The sequence below is a fragment of the Felis catus genome, chromosome B3 (assembly GCF_018350175.1).
Source record: "Felis catus isolate Fca126 chromosome B3, F.catus_Fca126_mat1.0, whole genome shotgun sequence".
Lineage (NCBI taxonomy): Eukaryota > Metazoa > Chordata > Mammalia > Carnivora > Felidae > Felis > Felis catus.
Genome location: NC_058373.1, coordinates 21,210,896 through 21,236,722, shown reverse-complemented (window position 1 = coordinate 21,236,722; position 25,827 = coordinate 21,210,896). Strand labels below are relative to the sequence as shown.

At 48.7% G+C, this 25,827-nt stretch overlaps 1 protein-coding gene across 3 annotated transcripts in view; it reads left to right on the top strand.

Annotated features, from left to right (window-relative positions):
• Positions 1–23,303: 23,303 nt before the first annotated feature.
• APBA2 (amyloid beta precursor protein binding family A member 2) overlaps positions 23,304–25,827 on the top strand; it is a 283,086-nt gene continuing 280,562 nt past the window's right edge. The window contains exon 1 of one of the 3 annotated variants that reach the window (XM_045058914.1): positions 23,304–23,352. The gene's annotated coding sequence lies outside the window, so the exon portion shown is untranslated. Of the gene's footprint in view, positions 23,353–23,888; positions 23,941–25,827 lie in introns of those variants that run through there. The other 2 variants (XM_045058911.1, XM_045058910.1) reach the window with 2 other exon arrangements.

Here is a 25,827-nt window from a genome sequence, read left to right as displayed (position 1 = left end):
TAGCTTCCCAGGGCTGCAGTGGTAGTAGCATGAACTATGGAGAGACAACTTACCTGTGACTCGTAGAGGTGTCAATAGGAACAGCAGGAATTCACCTGTAGTGTCCTGCAGTGTAATCTGAGCACCATTTCTACCATCTAGCTCCTGCCAAGAGTCTCTGGCCCACCTGCAGATTCATTAATTTATCTAATTTCATTTAATAGGTTCCTTTTCTACTTCAAGTAGCCAAGAGAGTTTCTTTTGTTCCCGCCCAATGCATTTTACTCCCAGCCTGCTGTTCAAAAGCACTCTCCCAATTCCACCAAATCAAAATTCACTTAAATTTACTAAAGTGTTTTACTGACTTATATGCTCATTAGTGTTTCTGGAATTTTGTTACTTCCTCCTGGGTTCACTTCATGCATTATCCTTTAGTAGTTCTTTGTGCAAAGATACCTGGGTGGAAATTTTTCTAAATGTGCCTGAAAGTTTGTTTCATTCTCACTCTTGAAAGATAATTTTCCTAGGTATGGTACTCTGGGCTCCAAGTTATGCCAGTATTTTCCCTCAGCATTTTGAAACTCTTATTCATCATCTTTGTGCTTCAAAGTTTGCTAATAAGAAATCTGACTAGTCCAATTTTTATTTCTCTGTAACTAGCTTATAATCTATTTTTTTCTCTCTAGAAGCTTATCTCTTTTTTCATTATCCTTGATGTGTTGAAGTTTCATGGTGTGTGTCTGTGTGTGTGCGTGTGTGTGTGTGTGTGTGTGTGTGCATGCACGTGGCCACACATTCACATGATTCTTTGCAAGTTCTGTTCAGCACCTTGCCTGCCCAGCCCCTGTATTGAATTTTTAATTTTAATAATTGCTTTTTTTTTTAATTTTGAAAGATCAAAATTGGTTCTAGTATGAGTTCTTCCTTTATTTCTCTAAGGTATATGTATTTTAAAGATTTTTTTTTCAGATGCTGTACTATCACTATACCCTTGGTTCTTCCATCAATTGTATTGTTTTGCATTTATAGTATAAAACTTCCTTGGGTATTTGTTAATATTTGGTTCTGCACTTATCTTCTAGGAGAAAACTCTCCCCAGTGTGTTCTGAGTTGTGAACTGCTCCTTGTAGGCAGCCAGCTGGAGGCATCTCTGCACAGCCAGTATCAGTCTTGGCCTCCAGGCTACATACAGATGGCTACAGCCTCTCTTATTTCCCATATGCATTTTGCTCTCTCTCTCTCTCTTTTTTTTTTTAAAGAAAAGCTTTACCATTTCAAATCCAAGGAAGTTCCCTTTCTTGACTTCAGTCTTAGCTATGAATTTATTATTCTGCTTGTACATGTATTTTCTACCACATCTAAAGATGTTATGTAGAAGGAAGAAATTTTAGCATGTGGTCAAGCCTGTCTTGATAGTAGATGTTTATATCTAGCCAAATCTGGCACCAGACTGGAGTGGCAGAGCAATATCTGGGCCTCATCAGGGGTCCTCTGTCTCCTGCTGGCAATGGTGTATGGTCTTCTCTTGTGCCTACTCAGCACTCCTGCTGGTGTTGGCTGAAGTGTCTGTGATTCCCTTTTGGGCTGGGGATTTCTGGTCAGATTCCACATCTCAGCTCAATTTGTCATGGGTCAGGGCACCAAGTGGGGTGTGGACCATCTACATCCAACAAGCCTCCAGGCCTCATGGCGAAGCATTTGGCTGTTCTCCAGGGAGTTCTGTGAGGCTGATGCTTCAGTTCCCACTGTTCAGGTAGCACTTCAACTGTTTTTACTGTTCCACATTGGGACCTGGTAACTCTCTCAGCTTGTGGTCCCCAAACTTCACTGTGCATCAGAATCACCCCAAGGGTGTTAAAAATATAGATTTCTGGGCCCTACACATGAGAGCTTCTGATTTTGTAGGTCTGGGGCGAAACCTGAGAATTTTCATTTCTAACTAGGTGCCAGATGATGCTAATCCTTCTGGTTAAGAGACCACAATTTGAAAATCACTGTCCTGGACAGAGGAGCAGGAACTGTCCTTTCTTTCTTATCCCCAGACCTTAGCTTCAGAAGTAGAAGAGCCAGGAATTTGACTGACATAGTCTCTGATTTTGGTGGCTTGGGGACAATATTTACAGGTAGGAGCCTGAGCTGGAAGGTTAGGAGAAGGGTGGTAAAAAAATAACATGGATTATCATAGTATCATCTGTCCAGTTTAGTTGGTATTTTAAGGTGATAGTCTTTTTTTTTCCCTCCAAGAAGATATATACATATGTCACTGTAAACAATACTTTCTTTTTTTTTTTTTTTTTTTGGTAGTTACTTCCTCCTCCACCTGGAATGACAGACTCTAGGAACTGAATGGGATCTAGCACAGCCACCGGGAGAACATTCATGTTATGCACTCTGAATCAGAAGGCTCCTGGGAAGTGAAAAGTTGAAGAGCTTCAGATGCCTCAAGTGGCTTCACAGGCCACAGGCGGGAGAAAACCAATTTCAGGGAAGCCTGTTCACCTGCATCATTTGCTTGAGTTTATATTTGAGCCGCCACATCCTGCTCTGAACACAGCTCCAGGCGACTCCCAGCCTCTGCCACTTTCTCCCGCACCCGATTCCCCAGCACATTGCAGAAGGCCAGGGAAAGAATTAACATTTTATAGATGGACTGACATACCTCTTTGCACATGTGATTTACTAGCTTGGTATTTTAAATCCAAGATACGTGTTGCTGTTTAAAACTCCACTAAGGTGTAGGAGTAATGCGCAGCATTCAGTAAAGGCAAGAAGTTAGTGGTTCTCATAGCAACAGTGGAAAACATATTCGATCTTCCCCAACAAACCTGGCCCTCCTTCAGCATTGCCTGTCTCAGGGAAGGGTACCATCTTTGTTCAAGTTGCACAAGCCGGAGACTGAAAATAAATCCTGGCACAGCCTCTCCCCAACCAATGGCTCCCAAAGTGCGCATGCGCGCCTGCACACACACAGCGCTCACAATGTCCTCTTTATTTAGTCTTTGAAAGACCCCAGGGTCCATCTGCTGCAGTCCCTCCTCCTTTGTCTGGGCTCCTTGCATCAGCTCTGGTCCCCATAGTCTTTCTACACTCTGGCAGCAAGAGTGTGTTTTGTTTGATTCTATTATTATCATTAATGATATTTATTGTTACTATTATTTACAAAACATCCGTAATCATGCAGCAGCTATTAAACATGTCAAAGAGGTCAACTTCACACATAATACAGAAAGGATAACTTCAGGCCTCACTAAGATACCATTTCCTACTGATCAGATGGGCAAAGATGAAAACGTTTGATAACACTGTCGACAATCGTGGGGAAACAGAAACTCTTACTGTTGCTGATGGACGTACATTAGGACGTACATTAGGACGTACATTAGGAAGCTTCTATCCACCTGTACCACTGCCATGGTACTTTGGCAATATTTATCAAAGTTATGCTTTTGCATAGTTTTGGATACATTTTTACAAATTTATCCTATAGGGAAAAATGTTGTATGGTGATGATTATTTGTTGCACCATTGTTTGTAATAGCAAATGATTGGAAACTAGCAAAGGGTTTATCAATAGGGGACAGGCTAAGGGGTTACATTCATATAATGGAATTCTATATGGCTATGAAAAACAATGAGGCAACTCCCCATGTATAGTCATAGAATGTTCCTTTTAATTTTTTAAGTTTATTTACCTTGAGACAGAGAAAGAGAGAGTGTGTGTTGTGTGTGCAGGTGGGGGAGGGACAGAAAGAGACAGAGAATCACAAGAAGGCTCTAAACTGTCAGTGCAGAGCCTGGGCTCAATCCCATGAACCATGAGATGGCAACCTGAGCCCAAATCAAGAGTCTGATGCTTAACCAACTGAACCACCCAAATGCCCCTGTGTCTAACTTTTGACTCCCCAAAAACTTAATTGCTAGTAGCCTACTGTTGACCAGAAGCCTCACCAATAATGCAAATAGTTGATTAACACATATTTTGTATGTTGTATGTATTATATACTGTATTCTGACAATAGAGTAAGCTAGAGAAAAGAAAATGTTATTGAGAAAATCATAAGAGAAAATACATTTACAGTACCATACTAGAAAAATCCACACATAAGTGGATACGCTTGGGGCGCCTGGGTGGCTCAGTCGGTTAAGCATCCGACTTCAGCTCAGGTCATGATCTCACAGTTCGTGAGTTCGAGTCCCGCATAGGTCTCTGGGCTGACAGCTCAGAGCCTGGAGCCCTCTTCAGATTCTGTGTCTCCCTCTGTCTGTCCCTCCACTGCTTGCACTCTGTCTCTGGCATTGTCTCAAAAATAAATAAACATTAAAAAAATTTAAAAAAAATAAGTGGATACACTCAATTCAAACCCATGTTGTACAAGAGTTAACTGTATATTTGTTTGTATGTGCATAAAATCTTTCTAGAAGAGTACACTAGAAGTATCCAGAAGATACTAGTATTCTAGAAGAGTACCAGTATTCTAGAAGAGTTTTAGAAGTATCCAGAAATGGATAACATTAAGTAAGCCATGGCAAAGGAGATGAGTGCCTGTAGGGAGAGATTTTTCCTTCTGTCCCCTATCATTACTTTGGAATTTTAAACTGTGTTAACAATGTTGTTACCCACTCCAAAAAGTGCATAGAAATTTATAAAATGTATCATGTCAGTGCTTAAAACAGGCCTGGCACATGGTAGCTCCCCAGTATTTGCTAAATGATGGAAATATGCCAGCCCCTTAAGGAATATGCTCTGTATCAATGATCTTTTGCTATGTAACAAATTACCCCAAAACTTGCTGGCATAAAACAACCAACATTTATTATTCCCTGGTTTCTGTAAGTCAGGAATCTGGGCATGGCTTAGCTGGGTGACCCTGGTCGCCGTCTCTTGTGAAGCTATGGTTGAGCTACAGTTACCTGAAGGCTCAGCCGGAGCTGGGGAACCTGCTTGCAGGCTCATGTATGTGTATGTTGACAATGACCACACCACATGGGTCACCCATAAGCTGCCTGAGTGTCCTCACAACATGGCAGCTGGTAAGCCAAGAGAGAGAGAAAAAGAGAAAGCATCCAAAATAGAAGCCCCAGTCTTTTTATAATTTAGTCCCAGAAGTGATCTCCCATCACTTCTGTGTTCTGTTCATTAGAAACAAGCCAATGAGTCAAGCCCACACTCAAAGGGAGAGGAATCTTAAGGGCATGAATCTGAGGAGGTGTGGATCACTGAGCCTGTGTAAAAGGCCACATATCACATGTTCCGATGGTTTTACTTGTTCTTGATTAAGACAAAGACTTTGATAAGGCCTAGTAAGCCTGGCCTGCCATCTGCATGCCGCCCCCCTGCCCCCAAACCCCTTCAGTCTCCTATACATAAACCTTTCTTAAATTCCTCAAACATGCTGTGCTCCTGCCAGTCCTGAGGCCTTCGCATGTGCTGTTTTCACTACCTGAGATGTTGACTCAAATATAAGGGGAAAACACTACCCTCTCCCACTATGAGCTTTTGTAGGACCATGTGCCCATCCTTTCCTCTGTTTAATTTACCTTCCCCTTTGTGTCTGTTGGATTAATGCCTGTCTCTCTCAGAAAGCTCTGGAAGGGCAGAGAGTGTGTCTGGTTTTGTTTCAATAGTTTCCCCAAGGCCTACCCCTAAATTACATGGTAACTACTCAATAAATATTAGGTAAATGAATTAAGTCTTTTCCTTGAATTGGTCAGGGTCTTAGTAGGAAATAGACGGTATCTTCATAAGAAATAAATGAGGAGAGTTTAGGGAAAGAACTGTCTCAAAGGTGGGGCAGGGTTAAGAGAAATCAACAATCTAGTACTCTGGGGCTGGCAACACTGGGGAGCCGTTAGTACCCCAGGAGCAAGTTGAGAGAGCAATTATGGCAATCTAGTGAGACATGCAGTTGTGGGAAAGGGCTGTGAGGTAGGAGCTGTAGTCTTTGCGAGAAGAACATGGCCAGTTCATGGTGCTCTGGAAGGAAGAGAGCTGGGGGAAATCCACCAACATCACCCTTTTTACTCCCTCCAATTTCCTGCCAGTATCTCCCATCAGAGGTAAGCCCAACTGGAAGCTAGAGGGCCAGGGACCCCATGGACACAGTTTACAGAGGTCAGCTTCCTAGGCACAGAGCAGGGCAGGAAGGGTACAGAGTGAGTCTGGAGGGGCAGGCAAGGAGATATCCCTTGCAGCCCTCTGTTTTACCCTCCTGTTCTTTGCCTGGATGAAGATGTCTCATTGGCCACAATATTATTGTAGGATCATGTCAGCTCAGGCAAATTCTCAGTTGGAACCTAAAACGTTAACCAGTTTGTTCATTTGGGGAAGTGGGAGCAGGGGAGGGGAAAAGAAACAGCCAGTTAACTTAAAGCATACCAGGTGCCAGGCACTCTGTTTTGCTCCAGTCTAGATGTACATCTGGAATATTTCCAAACCCCATCTAGAATAGCAGCAGTGGTTGGAGTCATTGCCAGATTAAGTTTTATGACAATCCATTGTCATTTTCCAAGATCCATATGCCATCTACACAGACCAAAGAGGCAAATCAAATGGGGCTGTGAGAGACATCTGCCCCCCCCCACCCCTTCCAGTCTCTGATTATGACTGTGATATTTTCAGCTTCCCAGGATGCAGTGCTGCTTCTGGTTTGCTATCCCAGGAGGCCAGAGCAGTTCCTTACCATTTCTTCCTACAATGGCCCTCATCCCATGGGTCAGGGGAGCCGATCTGGGGACTCTGCAATGTCTCTTCTAATGATAGATTCTGGAAGTGGGAAAAGTAGGTCTGCAGGCTGTTAGGCTCATTATGAGTCAGATTTGGGCCCAAGCTCCATTTACTCAAGCCCCCACAAGCCCCCATTTTGACTGGTAGAGTGTGTGGCATTCTGATTTCTGAAAAACTTTCATAGCAGTACCTAAGAATTAATGTCACTTTGGAGCCAATGTCCAGAAATCTCCAAAAGGTCTTGGCCATTTCCAATTTTCCACCCTATACATGACCATAAGTCCCAACAGGGAAGAATTGGAGGAAGATTTACAGCCCATATTTGTGGCAATTGCAGGGTCTTTTCTCAGGATGCTAGGTCTCCCCTTTAATCAAAGGACTCTGGGTCTGGGAACTGGCTTCAGTCTGAAAATGTGGGTGCTATTAATTTCATTCTCAAGGGTCCATTAGCCATTGCCAAAGTTCATGTGGGTCGAAGCATTCTGCTGACTTCTGTCTTACTGCCCATTACAACAAATATACTCCCTTGTCTTTGGTTGTTAAGCACGTGCCACTTGGTTTCGGCTGTTGTGCAGTCCCACCAACACAAAGGAGAACAGTAGTGACATTTCCCACCATCAGACCTGGTCTACAGGAGACCAAGCCCAGAGTCTTTAAGCCAGAGAAGGCTAGTGTCCTTAGACACAGTAGAGCAGGCCATTTCCACTAGTTGGACACAGACTCAGATTCAGACAGACTCATGGTTCAAGATTCTCACCCTCATCTGAGTCTCCTAACATGTTGCATTCCAAACCTCAAGGCCATGTTCCTTTCCATGTTCGCTTAGATATCTGTCAAGTCTTTGAATTCAACCGACATTGTAATTCTGCAATATTCACAAAGTTAGGCAAAGTTAACCCTATGGCTATAACACAGAGGATGACAGAAGTTCTCTGGTTTCCTGACTGTGATTTGAGCTCTAAGTTTAAACTCCAAATTTGTCATTTTCTTTCTGTAGGATCTCTGGTATAGTTAGAAAACCCAGCCAGTTCCATAGCCCTTGAAGTCACCATTACTGTATGTAAGGGTGGCAGTTACTTAGTCCCCCAGGGCTCTGGCTTTAGTAAGGACTTCACCCAAAGCAACCACGGGCAATAATTTGACGAATTGTAATGCCCAGCATGGCATGGATTACCAGCACCATGTTTCCCACTGTCAAGGAGCTGTGCTCCTTCCCACTGTGCTCAAGCCTTGGGACATGACCAGACCAATTCCAGAATCTGTCTTAGAGGGTCTGTTTCTAGGGAACATGACAAGTGTTGCCACTGTGTTTGTCAGGGTCTAGGCTTGGAAACAAAACCCACTCTGGCTATTTTAAAAGAGAGATTTTAACATATAGAATTGCTTAAACAGGTATTGGAGGACTCAGCCAACTCAGCTGACTATTATGTCACTTGAAGCTACTATTGCCAAATCTCGGATGAGTGCATCAATGCCAGCACATCCTGCATGGCCAAACCTCCTGGTCCATCTTTCTCAGTCTGAGCATCCATGCCCAAGGAGGCCACCCTGCTGTCTGCTCCCAGTCAGGCCTTTATTATCAGTGTGCCAGTGACAGGGCTCAAGCCAGTTTGCTATTGCTACATTCCAGGCCTCAGGTCACATTCCAGGTCAGTGTGTGGCACAGGAGTATTTTTTTTAATGTTTTATTTTATTTTTGAGAGAGAGAGAGACAGGGAGTGAGCAGGGGAAGTACAGAGAGAGAGAGAGAGAGAGAGAGAGAGAGAGGGAGACAGAATCTGAAGCAAGGCTCCAGGCTCCAAGCTGTTGGCACAGAGCCCGATGCAGGGCTTGAACCCATGAACTGTAAGATCATGACCTGAGCCAAAGTCGGACGCTTAACCAATTGAGCCACCCAGGTGCCCCACAGGAGTATTTTTAACACATACGATTAAGGATGAAATAAATTCTTACAACTACTTTCTAAAGAAACGACGATCCCATTTTGCATTTGAGGAATCCCAGCCCTACCTGGAACCCCATGGACCTGAAGTTTCAGGTGGAGGTTAAAAAAATGTCAAGAAGGCAACAAGCCATCATAGATGGACATGTGCATTTTACAGCAATGATGATTAAAATAATTGACCAACCTGAATTGACTCTTTTTATATGCTCGGCTCTGGGTTAAGAGACATGTGCCACCTAATTCAACTCTTACAACAAACCTCTAAGGCAGGTAATGATATTCCCCCCATTCTACAGCTGAGAAAACTGAGGCTGTGTAGAGGAGGACCACTTACCTGGGGTCATAGCCCAGAATTTTGGCTTGACTGTCTGGTTGCTTCATCATGATGCACACTGCTTCCTTTGAACAGACATTTCTAAGCAGCTGTTTGCCGTGGTAGGCAGAACAATAGCCCCCCAAAGATGCCCACATCCTAATCTCTGAAACCTGTGAATAATTACCCTCCAGGAAAAAGAGAGTTTGCAGATGTTGTTAAGGACCCTGAGATGGGGAGATTATCTGGGTGGGCAGAATCTAATCACTTCAGTCCTTGAAGACAGAGAACCTCTCCCACCTGTGGTCAGAGAGAGACATGCAAAGACAGAAGCAAGGCCAGAGAAATACAATTTTCTTGGCTGTGAAGATGGAGGAAGGATGTGATGAGTCAAGGTGTGTGAGTCGTCTCTAGAAGCTGCAAGAAGCAAGGCATAGATTTTCCTCTGGAACCTCCAGGAGGAACCAGCCCTGTGAACACCTTGAATGTTAGCCTAGTGAGATCACTGTAGGACTTCTAACCTACAGATATGTTAAAATTAACAACTGTGGGGGCGCCTGGGTGGCTCAGTCGGTTAAGCGTCCGACTTCAGCTCAGGTCATGAACTCGAAGTTCTTGAGTTCAAGCCCTGTGTCAGGCTCTGTGCTGACAGCTCAGAGCCCAGAGCCTGCTCCGGATTCTGTGTCTCCCTCTCTCTCTGTTCCTCCCCTACTTACTCTCTCTCTCTCTCTCTCAAAAATAAATAAAGGTTAAAAAAAATCAACGTGTTGTTTTAAGCCACTACTTTTGTGGTGATTTGTTATGGCAGCAATACCAACTAATACATGCACCCTCCCCTGAAGCCAAGTAGATGGCTCCTTGCTTCAACTGCTGGATAGGAATCTGCCTCATACCCAGAAACAGCACACTGGGTATGAGCCTTTGAGCAGCCTTTCTCTAGAAATGGCTCATTTTGCCAAATTAGCTCAGACGTTCAGTGACATACATAGATGTCCAGTGATTAAGCAGAGAAGACACCCATCCTTACCAATGATTACTGTTGCAATTATCATTTTTCTACCATTATACACAATAGTCATTGTCTTCAGGCTTCTCTGAGGGTCTACAAAGTGACAGACATGTCCAGCTCTCCACCCACAGCAACTTCAGTCACCCAATGTCAGGTCTCTAGAGAGAAGTGTGTTGCAAGCTATAGCCAGGAGCACACAATGATGAAAAGAATACTAGTGATCCGACAGGAACTCCCACAGTGTCTGCTAAGCCCAGCCCTTATACCTCTGTGGCGCTGCTTCCTTCTCCTAGTAAATTTACTAATCCTGTCCTGGCTTCTTGGGGATCCTGCTTGGTCATATTATCTGAGGGAGATCTTGCCAGGGAGAGTCAGAGGATGAGCTTCAGACCCACAGCTGCAGTTGGTCCTGAGGCCATAAATGATATTCAGTATCTTCCTCTGTGTTATGGGCTGTATTGTGTCCCCCACCAAATTCCCCCTCATCCCCCACTTCAAATTCATATATTATATCATAGCCCTCAATATCTCTGAATGTGGCTGTTTGGAGAGAAGGTCTTTACAGAGCTGATTGAGTTAAAATGAGGCTGTTAGGGTGGCCCTAATCCACTAGGGGTGGTGTCCTTGTAAAAAAGGGGCAACTTGGACAGAGAGACAGATGTGAACATGTGGAAGACAATGTGAGGACACAGGGAGAAGATGGCTACGTACGAGCCAAGGAGGGAGAGGCCTGGCACGGATTCTCCTTCACGGCCCTACTGACACCTTGATTTTGGGATTTTGGCCTCCAGGGCTGTGAGGCATTTCTGTTGTTTATGTCCGTGTCTATGATAGTTTGCTATGAGCTCCCCAGGAAACTAATACACACTGCTACCATCTGTCCTAAACTCCTCTCATGCTTGGCCAGCACTACTGTCTGGGTGGTATGCCCAGCAGGATCACCTCCATCTCTGGGGATCTGAGCCCCTGGTTACCATGCACTTACCAGGTCATGGCTGCAGTGCTGTCTGGTCAGGGTTAAAACTGGACTTGAGAGCATCCAGAGATGCCACAACGGAGCCCTGATTCGAGGACAGTTCTCCTGTTCCTCTCTCTACATGATGAATAGGGCTATCCCCTTACAGGATGGCAACTCTTTTCTTGACCCACTTGTCTCCTGGCACAGGGAACCCTGAATTACCAGGTAGTAACTGTACATGTAAGTCCAGTGTGACTCCTACTGGGTCTCCAGTGGAAGATCCCTCCCCCTCTGGCAACGAGGACACCTAGACCCTCAGTGGACCCACAGAACTTACAATTGTGGTGGTGGGAAGCACCAGTTCCCTGTGTGGGTTGCTTGGAACGATAATGAGCAGGATGATTCCCACAAGGGACCCCTGCTTGTTCCTCGGTTTGTGCATCCAGTCATAGTAAACCTCTAGTTGAAGGCATGTGCCAGCCTGAAGAGCAGTGCCCAACCTTGCAGGATGTATCTCTATGTTGGCAACTTAGCTGCAACTTTAGGAGGCTAAACTTTAAGAGGCTGTTCCCATGCCCCACTAGGCCAAAACCTTCTGGCTGGTATAGAATCTTGTAGGAACCTGGATCTTAGGACCATGTGCTCATTGCTACCTATGCCTCCTTTTCCATAAAGTAAGTCTCTTGGTCCAAGGTAATGTGCAGGACCTCGTATCAGACAATATAAGTACTCAAATAGTGGTTCTGACAGGAAATGCTAATCCGTCCCTGGAATATGCAACATTCCCAATCAGGATGAATTGTTGGAATTTGCAGAACAGAAGGGGTAATTCATTGGCCACCAAGTGGCTGTTTGGTCTCTGTTAGGGGTGGTGGCATATCTGGGGGGGTCAGCATGGTCTCTGTTGCTGACAGGTGGGACATTCAGCAGTGGCTGTAGCTAGAGATCAGTCTCGCTGAGAGGAAGTCCATGCTGTTGGGACATGCATAGCCTTCTCTGCCACCATGGTTACTTTTCACAGGCCCCTCGTGCAAACCCTGGGCTGGCTGAGGACAGACATTGGTGGACTTCTCTCAGATGAGTCCCTTTGTTTACCTGGTTATGTCATACTTCCTTTGCACTGGGTGTTGTCAGGTGGGCATTAATGTGCAATGCCAAGATCCCTCCACGGGGTGCTTACTCCCATAGGTCCATCCACATGTGGTCACCATGACACAGAGCTTCCAGTCTTGCTCCTTAGGTACTGACCAACCAGCCAAGACATTTACTACTACTCATAAGTATGTTCAGTTTATGTAAATATGGGTCTTTTCTCTCACCATTCAGAGTGGCTGACCAGGTACACTGCCTGAAGTCTGACTATGGGAGGATTCCCCCTCAGCACTGTCTTTCAGGGACCTCCTTGAGTGGGGCTTCACTCCTTTGCTAATAAGGCCTTGCCTCTGCTCCAGGAGAATTGCTGAGGCCCTGAATGCAGCCATCTCCCCTAAGGTGACCTGACCAATTCTTCTCTGATGCAGGAGAGGAGGGTTTGCTCAAATGCTGCCATGTGCCTTGAAATGGTAATTGATCAACCTGAGCTGATGGTTTCTTGTCATTTCCCACTTACTTGGGTCACCAGGAACCACACAATCAGTGCATCCCCTTCCTCTTGGTTTCTAGTCTTATTCAACACAGGTGAGAGTCTTAGAACTGCAGTGCTCTAGAAGGGGAGCCTGTGGGCTTCTTGGCATTCCACTCACCTCTGCCTGGTAAGGCATCTGTCTCCAGAGTCCCAGCCCCAGGGGCGGCACCCTAGGGCTACTCTGCACCCTTGTTCTTAGGTCTGGGGGCCTGAGATGGATGTGCCTGTGGAGGTGGCTTCTAGGAAACCGCTCCCAGGAGAGCCCGGCAAGGGGGTTGGGAGAAGCAGGACAAGGCCCTGGAAGAAGCTGAGGAAGGGTGAATTTTCAGGTGAATTCCCAGATCAGGTCCACCCCATGTGGGGCTGGGAAGGGTCAATATACCCCTCTGGGTTTGTCCCACTCCATGGTCAGAGAACTTCCATCTTCTGTACCACTTGCTGTCCTGGGGGATGTTTACTCCCAGAAAGTTCCAGCCCTCCAGTGGTGTGAAGGTGGTTCTCCAAGGACAGCAGAGGAGGGACCAGCCTAGATGGAAAGCCCATCAAAGCTGGCGGAAGGGTGCTCATGGGATCAGGTGGGCACAGTTGGTGTCAGTTGCAATGTGTCGCTGAAGCATCCTAATTTCAAAGATGTATTAGTTCCCTGGGGCTGCTGTAACAAAGTACCACGACCTGGATGGCTTACATACCCAAAATGTATTATCTCCAGGCTAGAAGTCTGAAATGAAGGTGTTGGTAGGGCTGGTTCCCTTTGAGGGCCATGAGGGAGAATCTTTTCCAGGCCCCTGTTCTTGCTACTGGTGGCCTCAGGCATTCCTTGGTTTATAGATGGTCTTCTCTCTGTGTCTTCACATTATCTTCCCTCTGTCCATGTCTGTCTCTGTCCAAATATCCCCGTTCTTTTTTTGGTAAAGATTTTATTTTTTAAAGTAATTTCTACACCCAATGTGGGGCTGAAACTCACAACCCTGAAATCAGGAGTCACATGCTCTGTGGGCTGAGCCAGCCAGGCACCCCCAAATACCTCCCCCCCTTTCTTAAAGATTTTATTTATTTAAAGTTTATTTATTTGAGAGAGAAAGAGAGAGAGCATGAGCAGAGGAGGGGCAGAGAGAGAGAGAGAGAGAGAGAGAAAGAGAATCCCAAGCAGGCTCTGTACTTTCAGTGCAGAGCCCAATGAGGGGCCTGAACTGTGACATCATGACCTGAACTGAAGTCAGACACTTAGCCAACTGAGCCACCCAGACGCCCCAAGATTTTATTAAGTAATCTCTACACCAATGTGGGGCTCAAACTCGCAACCTGGAGATCAAGAGTCACATGCTTTGCTGGCTGAGCCAACCAGGCACCCCCAAATACACTCTTTCTATATTGACATCAGTCATATTGGATTAGGGTCCACCCTAATGATCTCATCTTAACTTGGTCATCTGCCAAGACCTTATTTCCAGATAAGTCACATTCACAGGTGATGAGGGAGTATGGGGCATGCTGAGGACAAAGTGCAAACTAGCCACCCTCCCCCATCCCCCCCCCCCAAGTGGGATATGTGTGATATTCCCCAGGCACTCCTGGCTGCCCAAGGACAAAGGAAAGGAAAGAAAACAAATGGTTAACTAATAGAGATCACAGTCATACAGGACATGAATCTCCATCAGTTTGCAAATGTCTTGGTAAATTACAAGAAAAAGGCAACCTTATCAATAGCCTAATCTCCAAAAACCTAAAGCCTCAGTTTCCTGGAGCCCCTAATATCACCCCTCCATAGTGATGTGAGGAACAAAGGCAAGAAGGAAATTGCAGGTAAAATTAAATTTCCTTACAACCTACAGCCCATTGACAAATACTTGAGGTAAATACAGACTATAACATTTCTCCAGGAACCCCCTACCATCCTAATGCTTTAATAGAGGGAAAACAGCCTTAGCTTGACAATAGCAAGGCCTTAGGTGTGTTAGGACTCCTCTTTAGCATATCAAAGTCCTTCTGGTGGTCTCCCTTTTGACTGTACTTCCCCAACTTCATAGTAAAGAAGGAGCCACTCTTCACAACCCCAGTGCAGCTCTTCCTGTCCACAGGTCCCATCCCATGCTTTAGTAAAATCACCTTTTTGCTCCAAAGACATCTTCAAGAATTCTTTCTTGGCCATCGGCTCCAGACCCCATGAACCCCACCATCACTCCAAAACTTCATCAATAGGTACTAAAGGTTAAGACCTTAACATTGTTGGGGATCACAATTCAGCCCATCACGGATGCTAAAATATGAAATGCTAAAGTTGATGCAATGTGGCATGCTCTGGGCTCTCTTGAGCTGGATAGCTGTGGGCATGTATCTTTATCTGCCTTACTGGCCAAGACGTGGCCTCCTAAACCCACGAAATACTCCCAAATAGGATAGAGCCCCATGATTATCCATTAGATAGAGATGGCAACAATTCAAGTGCAAAAGCTGATCTGAGCGGCTTCATTGCATCAATAGCACGTACAGCCTCCAGTATCAGCGATCATACAAAGAAATGGTGAGAGCAGACTCTTCTGGAGAGCGAAGGGGCCCTGTAAGAAGAGCCCTCAAGGGGGGCACCCACATTGCCAAGGCCCCTGTGGGGAGAGAAGGCAGCTGAGAAAATGGAACAGTTGTCAGGCAGGGGTGTGGGGGAAGCTGCCAGTCCGCTGGAGCCCTGCACTGCCAGGAAGCCTGGGCTTTCTGCCTGGGGTGTCTTTAACAAGAGCTTCTCTGAGAAAGCATCAAAGAGCCCACTCCAGAGAGAAAGGAACCCTGCTGCAAAGGAACAATATCTCAAAGTCCTTTCTGGAAGTTATGAGGAGGCTTCTTGGGGTCACTGCATTCTGTGTAAAGGGTTCTAAGACTGACCCAAAGAAACAAAGGGGATCCAGCCCAGTGATTGGGGCAGGGTACCTGTGGGGAAATGGGGAATTAGAGGGCTGTGGCAGGGAGGGAACCAAGGTACAAGGCAGCCCCTTGTGGGCTTGATGCACTCCTTCCAGGAAGCCCTCCCCACAGCTCTTCTCCTCACCAGGGAACCATCTATCTGTTACCTTGCCCCTAATGTAGGGGTCAAGGTTGTCATCAGGCCTTGCCAGACCGAGGCCCTGGGACCTCCACCAGCAGAGCAGGAGCTCAATCCTGCTTGTGGAAGAGGAGCCAATGAACATGCCAGGAACCAGTCCTTTCCTCTGGTGCTGGGCCTACATTTTTTAAAAAAAATGTTTATTTATTTTGAGAGGTGAGGGAGGAGCAGAGAGAGAGAGGGAGAGAAAGAGAGAATCCCAAGCAGGCTCTGTGCTGTCAGTGCAAAGCCCGATGTGAAGCTCAAACCCATAAACTGTGAGATCATGACCTGAGCTGATGCCAAGAGTCAGATGCTCAATTGACTGAGCCATCGAGGCGCCCCATGTATTCATTTGTACCTAGATGTGGGATGGTGGGCTCTAGCCCTCTGTCTGGGTGTGGGGGCAGCTCTTCACAAGGGCCACTGTTCAGGTCTGGAGCGGCCAGTCACGACGACTCAACAGGCTATGAAGAGGACCCTGCCCTAACCATGGGTCAGGCTTCTTTCAGACAAGGACTTAAGTCTGGGGCCACAGCCCTGCCACTGTCTGGTTCCGCATCTTCCCATGTCATGGAAATATAGTAATGGCTTTTTGTTATTTTAAGTCATTCCCTGCATGTGATTAACTTTTAGGTATTCATAAGATTTTCTTCATGTAGATAAATGGGCACATTAGAAGATAATATGGCAGGGTTTCTCAGTCTCAGAACTACTGACATCTGGGCTTGGACCAAATTGCTTTTTGTGTGAGGAGCTGTCCTGAGCATTGTTGCTGTTTAGCTGCACTCCTGGCCTCTAGCCACTGGATGCCAGTAACTTTGGCCCCATCTGTGACAACTCAGAATGTCTCCAGACACTGCCAGGGTTAGGCTCCAAGTTCTGATGTGTGACTGGGAAATGTGGTTCATCTTGTGTAAACCAAGGACAGCAGGTTTGGAGACAAGGTAGACTCTGAACCTGGAGTAAAGTCATTCAGCTGGGGGTCCTGCCCCTGGAAAAGCCACATTGTACAGCTGTGCTTGGAGCCCTCATCTGAGCACCACGTGAGCCCATGCAAATGTTGAAGGTCCCTGCAGAGCCCAGCACCAGTGACTGCAAAGCTGCTCTGTACAGCAACACCCCCACCGTGGACCCCATTGTGATCCAGCATGGGTCTGTGCTTCCCCGTACGATAACTGGTCCAGCTACAGAAGTGGTTCTCTGAAGACCTCCCCGAAGCTCTCCTTCTGCAAGCTTTATGTACCCAGTTTTCAAAGTTCCTTTTAAGACATGGTTCCAAGGTTCTCCGGGTGCTCAAGTGAGACTGTTTTTGGAACTGAAATAGGCCCTGTGACAGTAAATGCTGCTGCTTTTTCTGGAATCTCTTGGTTCTCTTTCTTCCTAGTACTTGGTGGAAGCTACCATGAATAACCCTCATGATTCTCATTGTATCAGACAAGACGATTAAAGTCACAGGAGACAGAAACTCAGCTTAAACTGACTTACATAACTGAAAAGTCTAGCAACAGGGAGATCAGGCATGGCTGGATCCTGAGCTTCAAATAAGGTCACCATGGCCTACTCCTCCCTTCAGCCCTGCTTTCCTCTGTCTTAGCTTTAGTCTCTAGCAGGCCCCATTCACGTGGGGGCCCTGACAGCTCTAGGCTTGCATTATCCTTACTGTGTACAATCTCAGTGGAAAGTGTGTCTCTTTCACAGTACTTTCAGCAAAAGTCCTCGGACTAAATCTTTCTGTTTTTTATTTAAAAAAATTTTTTTAAGTTTATTTATTTACTTTGAAAGAGACAGAGACAGCATGAGTGGGGGAAGGGGTAGAGAGAGAGGGAAAGAGAGAGAGAAAGAGAGAGGGAGAATCCTAGGCAGGCTCCACACTGTACAGAGCCTGATGTGGGGCTGAAACTCACGAAACCGAGAGATCATGACCTGAGCCAAAACAAGAGTTGGACTCTTAACTGACTGAGCCACCCAGGTGCCCCAGGACTAAATCTTAAGGGACTTACTTGGGTCGTATACCTACCCCTGAGCAAAGCTCCAAAGTCAGGGGGAAAGAACATACAGATTTGGGTTGACCCAATTCATGTGCCCGTTCCAGGTACCCATTCCATGGGAGGGGTGAGTGCGCCGGAGGGGCCCCTTCTCCTAAGCTACAGGGACTGAGGATAAGGGAAGTGCAGTTCCTCAGAGGAACATCTGTGTGGCCATTACCAGAAGAAGGGCAACTCATTGCTACACAAACTATCTGATGGTCTTGGTGCTTAGGGAAAAGCAAAAAGATGAACCCCATAGCCCAGAGCCAAGGATGTGTTACCCTATCATACCACCCGCCTCACAAATATCAGTTACAAATCGAGGCTACTGCTCCTTTACCTTTTCTTGTTAATTGTTAAGGCTCAGTCTGTGATCAGCATCTTGTTTGAAACTGTTCTTGCTGAAGGGGTGCAGATCCCTTCCAAATGCTCAGCAGATCCAGAACAGGTGCAGTCAGACCTTGAAGGCAGAAGCTTCTCGATACCAACAAGAGCCCTCAAGATGGCTCCTGCCAGTCCTCTTGGCCCCGCTTGGTCCCCCCTCTGATGAAGTTGCACAGTGGGCTCTGCCCCCAGTCTATGGCCATGCCTGGCCACTGATCCCCAAACACATGCCCTCTGGACACGCCCAAAGCAGACCTCTCTAGAACTGTCAGGGTGGGTCTTGGAGTCCTGTCGCAGATGCCCCTCCAGGTTTCAATCTGGGTCATCCTGTCCCCCTGAGACTTCCTTCCTGTTGCATCTCAGAGAACAGCAGTTGGAGTCACAGTCCTTTCCAACCAAGAGGCCCCACCTCCTTGGGAAGACTGACCTACCTCCAACGCCCTTCCCCCTTGATCAAGATCACGTAATAAAGGGTTTCAGAGAAGCCTCGTGCCTGTCATGATCTGGCCCATCCTCTGTACCCCACTGAGATTGTTGGTGGTGACATGTCCCATGCCTTGTAAGCAGGCATGCTCAAGTGACTGTCCACACTGTATCACACTTGGTCCACTCTGCTCTCTCTGCTGCACGATCTACCTCCCATCTGCACCAACATACTACCCACATTCATACCTCACGGTCTCTACTATCTCCCCTCCATTATCTACACTAGAGAGTCTGTACGATAAAGAAGGTCTGCACTGTGATGATTTCTTGCCCTGTGCTGTTATCAAAACGCAATGGGCATCTTCTCTCATAGAAACAACAGACCTCTGTTTTTCCCAGACTCATGCCAGCACCCATACGATGGGTCCCTCTTCAAAGGTCCAATGCAAGGGTAAGCGCTGTGCTCCAACGTTCCCGGATCCTTTTCTCTGTAGCTCCCAAGGCCAGGATCTGGATGGTCAGGAGGCAGAGGTTTCATTGTTTATAATAATCCATTTATTGCTATAAAAGTCTGGAATTTGGTGCAGAATCTGTGTCCTGAAATCGGTAAAAAAAAAAAAAAAAATCAATGGTATTTCCTTTTTAGGAAGATATTTTGCTTCCACGGTTGTCAAGGCATTTTCATGCTATGTGTCTCTGTGTCTTCTAAATTTTTGTTTAATGTTTATTTATTTTTGAGAGAGAAAGAGACAGAGTGCAAGTGGGGGAGGGGCAGACACAGAATCTGAAATAGGCTCCAGGCTCCGAGCTGTCAGCACAGAGTCTGATGAGGGGCTTGAGCTCACCAATGGTGAGATCTTGACCTGAGCTGAAGCCGACGCTTAACTGACTGAGCCACCCAGGCAACTCTATCTCTGTGTTTTCTAAAGTAAAGCACTGGGTCTTGGAAGAACCAGAGTGTGTTGTGGTTGGTGAATTTTCCCACTGACTTAAATCCTGATAAAAAAAGAATGAAGACATTCTCCAGGGGTAGTTTAGATGACATTTCTTCTGATACATCAGGAACCTTGGGGATTTGGGGGGCCAACTTCCTCACCTGAACAGAGGAGGAAACTATACCACTGAGGCTCCAGGCGATCTACCTGAGGCCTTGTCCTGGCTGGTGCCTTAGCTGGTGTCAGAACTGAGGACCCTTGGCTGCCAGTGCAAGGTATTTTGACCACACAAGGATGAAGAGTTGAAGGGGTAAGGAAGAAAAGCTCAAGTGTGCAGAATTACAGGAGAGGGGAGACCCAACATGGCCTAGTGGTAACTTTATGGGAGATGAATTGTTCTACCCTCCCCACAGACAGAGGACATGTCTTTATCAGTCAAACCCATTTATACACTCAGCTTAGGAAGAAAAATTAATATTCTGTCATGCAGGAGTTTTATAAGGGAAGCTCCTCCCCAGCCAACAAGGCAGAGCATTAATCTTCTGCCCTATATAAGGAAGGCGTGTGTTGTTTTTTACAACTAAGTTATGGTGAGTGCTGAGGAATTGACAAGTTTTTGGCTCCACTTTATAAATGCCCTGTAGGAAATCTGTCCTGGCGAGGAGATCCTCTGGTCTGAATGGTATTGGCACCAAGCTTGCAATTCATGAATGGTGCCACCAAGTGGCGGTAGGTGGCATGGCCCTGTGGTCCAATCTTGGAGTCATGGCAGTGTATGTACTTTAGTTTCTGGATCAGAGTGTCTTATTTTTTTTTTTCCCCTTTGGGAAAGGACCAGAGATTTCAAAAATCTGTTACCCTTTAAAGGGTTAAGAATCAGGGCACCTGGGGGGCTTAGCTGGTTGAGTGTCAGACTTCAGCTCAGGTCATGATCTCCAGCCCTGCAAGGGGCTCTGTGCTGACAGCTCAGAACCTGGAGGCTGCTTCGGATTCTGTGTCTTCCTCTCTCTCTGCCCTCCCCAGCTCATGCTCTGTCTCTCCCCCTCTCTTTCGAAAATAAAGCATTAAAAAAACAAAGGGTTAAGAATCATGGTTATGAGAGATAATTTAAATTTTTGTTTTAAGATAAATAATATTATATACTTCAAAAAATATAATCAGTAAAAGGTCATTCTGTCATTTCTGCTCTAGCCACCAGTTTCCTTTCCATAGATGACCAACATTTATTAGTTTCTTATGATCCTTCAACAGAGGCTTTATGATTGCTTACACACATGCATATGCTCTTTTTTCTTGTCTGTTATACACACACAGGCATGTCACATACACCTTCTTCTCTTTGTTCTTTTTTTCTCAAACAATATATCTTGAATGTTCCATGTTAATTCATCATATTTCCTTGTTCCCTCCTTTTATGGCTCCATATAATTTGAGTAGATGTGCCCTCACGTTTTGAAGAGTCCCCCATTCATGGGTATCAAGGCTATTTGCAGGCATTTACCACACAAACAACACAACTCTGCTCATGGCTATCTTCCATGTGTATAGTATATGTGTATAAAAATTCCTAGGAACCAAATTTTTAGGTCAAAGGGCTTGTGCACTTGTAATTTCAATAGAAGTGATCTAATTTTCCTCTATTGAAGTTGTACCAATTTTTACTCCCAGGAGCAGTGCAGGCTTCCAAAATTTCCCCTCGCCCTCAGGATATATTGTGTTGATGCACTCCTGGGTCTCTGATAGGTAAAAATTATGGTGTTTAGGTGTGTGTGTGTGTGTGTGTGTGTGTGTGTGTGTGTGTTTAATGTTTATTTTTAAGAGAGAGAGAGAAGGGGGGGAGACACAGAATCTGAAGCAGACTCCAGGCTCTGAGCTGTTACCACAGAGCCCGACGCAGGGCTTGAACTCACAAGCCTTGAGGTCATGACCTGAGCCAACTCTGATGCTCAACCCACTGAGCCACCCAGGTGCCCCTAGGTGTATTTTTAAACTCACATTTCTAATTATGAATAAGAAGGATACCTTTTCAGATGTTTAAAAGTCATTTGTATTTCTTTTCCTGTGAACTGTTTGCTCCATATCTTTGTTTCTTTTCTATTGAATTGTTCTTTTTTCTTATCTGTTTTTGATGCTATGTATATATTAGGGAAATGAACTGTTAGTGATCTGAGTTGCAAATACAGTATTTTGTTCCTTATTTGTGTTGACTTTGCTTATGGTGATGATTGCTATGTAGGAAGTCTTCTGAAGTCAAATTTAGCATCTTTTATGTTATGGCTTTTTAGTTTTGTGGAAGACACAGAGGTCTTTTCTGCTCCAAAATTCTTTCAAAATTCTCTCAATAGTGATGGTTGGCTACGGCTCACCAGATTTAGGAGTCCTGAGTTAGGTGGAGGCAGGCCTGTGCCTTTGACCCTGTGGAATGTGGACATCAGCCACTACTCCTGCGTGAAGGGATGGGGTCCAACACCAGGGTTAGCCCAGAGGCTGCCCATGGGAAGAGTTTCAGGAGAGTTGTTGAAGGGAACAGGTCAGAATTAGCCACCCACCCCTATCCACAGATGCACAAGGCTGTGCAGATCATCTCTAGGCATAGGTGTCTGGTTTCCTACAGGATTTGACCACATGGGAGAAAGGCAAGAAGATGAAAGCATTTGTATTCCATACTTGACATTTAAGGCTATGGAATCATTTCCTCCCAATTGTTGCTATCCAGTGATTGACATTCAGGGTGGGGGGTGGGGTGGGAAGCTGGGCCCCTAGAAGGCTAGATGAAGCTGAACTTTTTGTTGGCTAGATGAACAGCATATTTAAGTAGGTGGAACACAAACAGTGGAGACAAGCCCACCTCAAGCGGCAAGGGGCGGTAGGTCAGGAATCTGCCCCTGGCCTGCTTTTGGGCTCTGCCGTTTCTGCTTTTGTTTGGCACTTGGGCTACAAAGCTGCCCTGCCAGGACCAGCTTCTCCTCTAAGGGGAGGCTCTGGCCCTCTGGGTCATTGTGAGTGTTTATTGGGCTGGGAGAGAGGTTTGGGGAGTGGAAGGTTGCCCAAGGCTACAGGAAGTCCACACCAAGTCTGCTGTTAGTGCCAGTCAGGCTCAGGATTTAGCTTTACCCAGCTCTTTCTCCTCAGGGTCTCAGGTCTGCCCCTCAGAGCTGCAGGAGCCCCTCCCCCCACCCAGGCCTCCTCTTCCTTTTGCGGCCCTCCTCGTTTTCACCCTAATCAAGCCAAAGGAGAAAAGAAAACAGAAGGCAAATAAGCAGGATATGGGGGAGGAGGTACCTGAGCCTCTGCCCTGAGCATACAAGGCACCCTGTGCACAAGGCATCCAGGTATAGCCCACAGCTTACATCTGCCCCAGGACTGAATGAAAAGGCCAGAGGGGTCAAAGGTGACACTAGCGTCTCCAGCACAACCTTCAAGGACTTCAGGGGGGATTATTCACATTCTGGGCGGGAGGGGGGGGGGGAGGGGGGGGCATCACCGACGCTGTTTGGGATGTGTGTGTGTATCTGGAAATGGACAAGGTTAGGGCCCTTTGCATTCAGGACAGCGAGGAGAGAGGAGGCTCGGGCGAGGCCCCAGGTAGGGGAGGTCAGCAGTGGAGGGCTCAGGTCGCACTGGGCATTAGAAACAAGGGTGATGGGTGGTTACAAGAGACTGGAGACCTGGATTGCAGCCCACGACTGGGGGGTCTTTGGTGGGGGAGCCTCCCCTCCCAGATGGGGCTTTCCCTAGAGGCTGTGATCCCCGAGGGCTTCTCGCCTGGGGCCTCCGCACGCGGCCGCGCGGGGCCGAGCAGGGCGCGGTCGCCTCGGCCCCACCACGCGGCACGAGCTCCCGAGCCCGCCAGGGGGCAGCGCGGCGCCGGGGGCAGAGTGCGGGCGCGGTGGAGCTCGCCGTCACCTGTTCGACCTGCCAGAGGACTAGACCACTACGGCTCCCGATCCGGCAGGTCCGGGGCGCTCCCGGGAATCTGTGTGCTCCCCAGGGTCCCGTGGGGGGGGGGTGTCGGGGCTCCGCGGCTTCCAGAGCCCGGGCTCCGGTCCCGGTCCTCGAGCTCAGCCCCGAAAAGCCCGGGGCCCCAGGTGCGCCCGCCCGCCCCGCCGACTGTCCCGGCGCCGGGCTCGGGGAGGGGGCTGGGCATCAACGCATCTTTGTCCTCCCTTTCTTCCCGCCGCACGGTCTCGCCCGCGGGCGTTTTCCGACCCGCGCGGCTTGCCGGCGCTGTGGGTGGGGGGCGGCGGGCGAGGCCGGGCGGGGCGGTGGTGCGGGCGCCTGGCGGCCGCCGCAGGCCGGTGCGGGGAGCGCCGGGCGTCCGCGCCGCGTGCGCCCGGCAGAGGCGGCCCTGCGTGCCGTACGCCGCGTCCGGGGCGCGCCCGCCGCTATTCAGCTTCCCGGGCTCATTAGCAGTCTCGGTGTGCGGCTCGGCGCGGGCTCACAAAGAGCTGCGGCGGCGGCCGGGCGCTCGGCCTCGCGGACGGAGCCGGAGGCGGCGGGGCGGGGGCTGCCGTGGACCCGCGCAGCCCGGCGCCCGGCCCAGGTAAGCTGGGGGCCGCGGCCGCAGCCTGGGGGCTCGCGGGCCGGCGCGGCGCGGGGGTGGGGGGACCCGGGACACGGGGCGGGGCGCGGATGCCGCGGCCCGAGCGCTGCCCCCCGGACCCGGCGGCACTGCGGCGCCGCCGGGCGCCGCTGGAGTCTGGGGGTGCGGACCGGCGCCCCTTCCGACCGGCGGGCGGGCGCGGCGAGGCCGAGCCGGAGGCTAGCGCATGCCCGGCGGGGGGCGCCGCGGCGAGGGGCGACCCTGCGCGGACAAGGGGCGCTGGCCGGCGGTGGCTGCCCGTTCCGGTCCCGCCGGGCTGGCCGGGCCGCTGGTGCGTACCGCGGCCCCGCTTGGCGCTGGCACCAAGTCCCCGTGCAGAGCAAGTCCTGAGTTTGGGGTCGCTTATGGGTTCCCTGCCTCCCGGGAAGGCCAGCCCCGATCTTCGCGCCCCCCCCCCCCCAATTTCCCTTTATAATGAGGCCCAGAGGGAAAAACTCCTCAATTAAAAATTCCACCCCTTGGTTCCCCTGGGCCACCGGCACGGGGCTGGGGGTGCGGCGCAACCCGCCACTCGCGTCGGCCCCTGCCTCACGGAGGGCACAGCCTGGCCAGGTTGCTGTTGGGGCATCGGGCCACCGACGATCCGGGCGGACATCGAGCCCCCGGCCCCCAAGCCGGGCTTTGCGCGGCGCGGGTCGGGCCGGGCGGCGGGCCTTGGTGTGCCGAGGCTGGCGGCGAACTTGCCCGGGGTCGGGCGCCGAGGAAAGGTCCGGAGGGCGCCCGCGAGGGGCCCGCCCTATCTGAGCCTCCCGGTGCTCGGAGGCTGAGATTGAGCCTGCTGGTCTTAACTTCGTATTTACTTGCAGGAGGAGGACTTAATTCTTTCAGATCAGTTCGTTCACTGCCTGACAGGGACCAGACTCAAATCTGCGGTTCAAACAAACTCACAAATGGCCATGCAGACGGTGAAGTACCCCCAATCAGGAATTCCATCCCAGCACTTCTTCCTGTGGGTGGGGTGGTCCCTGGCCTCTTCAGCCTCTGCCCTCTTTTCTGGGACTCCGCCCCCCACCCAATGTCGGTTTAAGAAACAACAGTGGTTTTAGAAATGATGACCCTCAAGCTTCCGGAGAAGAAGCGGGACAACTTTTCCTGAAGTACACATATGAGGTGCTCCGTGGGTACCCGGCCTCCGGGTTAGACCTCCTCCTGCTGAGGTGATAGTGGGGGCTTCTCCTCCTGTGGGCAGCCGCCACCATGCAAGGCACACGGTCCTGTTTCTTAGTCCAGAGCTGCCAGGATGTCCTGCCCTGTGTCCTCACTCCAGGGTGGCGATCTCCACTGCTTGCGTCTACAGCCTGGGCTGGAGTGGGTCTCCTGGATGAAGGACCACATCGGCTTGGGAGTTGCTGGGACTCTGGGCAGTGTCCAGGGAGTTAGTGGACCAGTTGGAGCTTGCTGGAGGTCAGCTCCCTGAGCTGGCAGCCTCTCCAGGGGGTGCCCCCAGCACTGGCCAGGAGACCCTTGGAGTGGTGTCCAGAGCGGGGCTTGCGTCTGGTGATGGCAGTAGTGATGGGGCACTGCCAGGGTCTTCTGTGGGCGGCTCTCTCTCCAGACCTCTTGTCGTTTGTTAGGGGGCACTGTGGTGTCCCTACCCCCACTGCCTGCCTTTCCACCTCCAGCCAGTACTGGGCTTCTGCACCTGGGAGATGTGCAGGCTGAACCAGATGGGGTGTGTGTGTATGTGTGTGTGTGTGTGTGTGTGTGAGAGAGAGAGAGAGGTGGGGTAGGCCTGTCAGGAGAGTGAAGCTTGTGGTGGTCAACTTCTTACTCTCTTCCCTGGTATGTGCTTCCTCGGACACCCAAGGCCGAGTGTGTCTTGTTAAC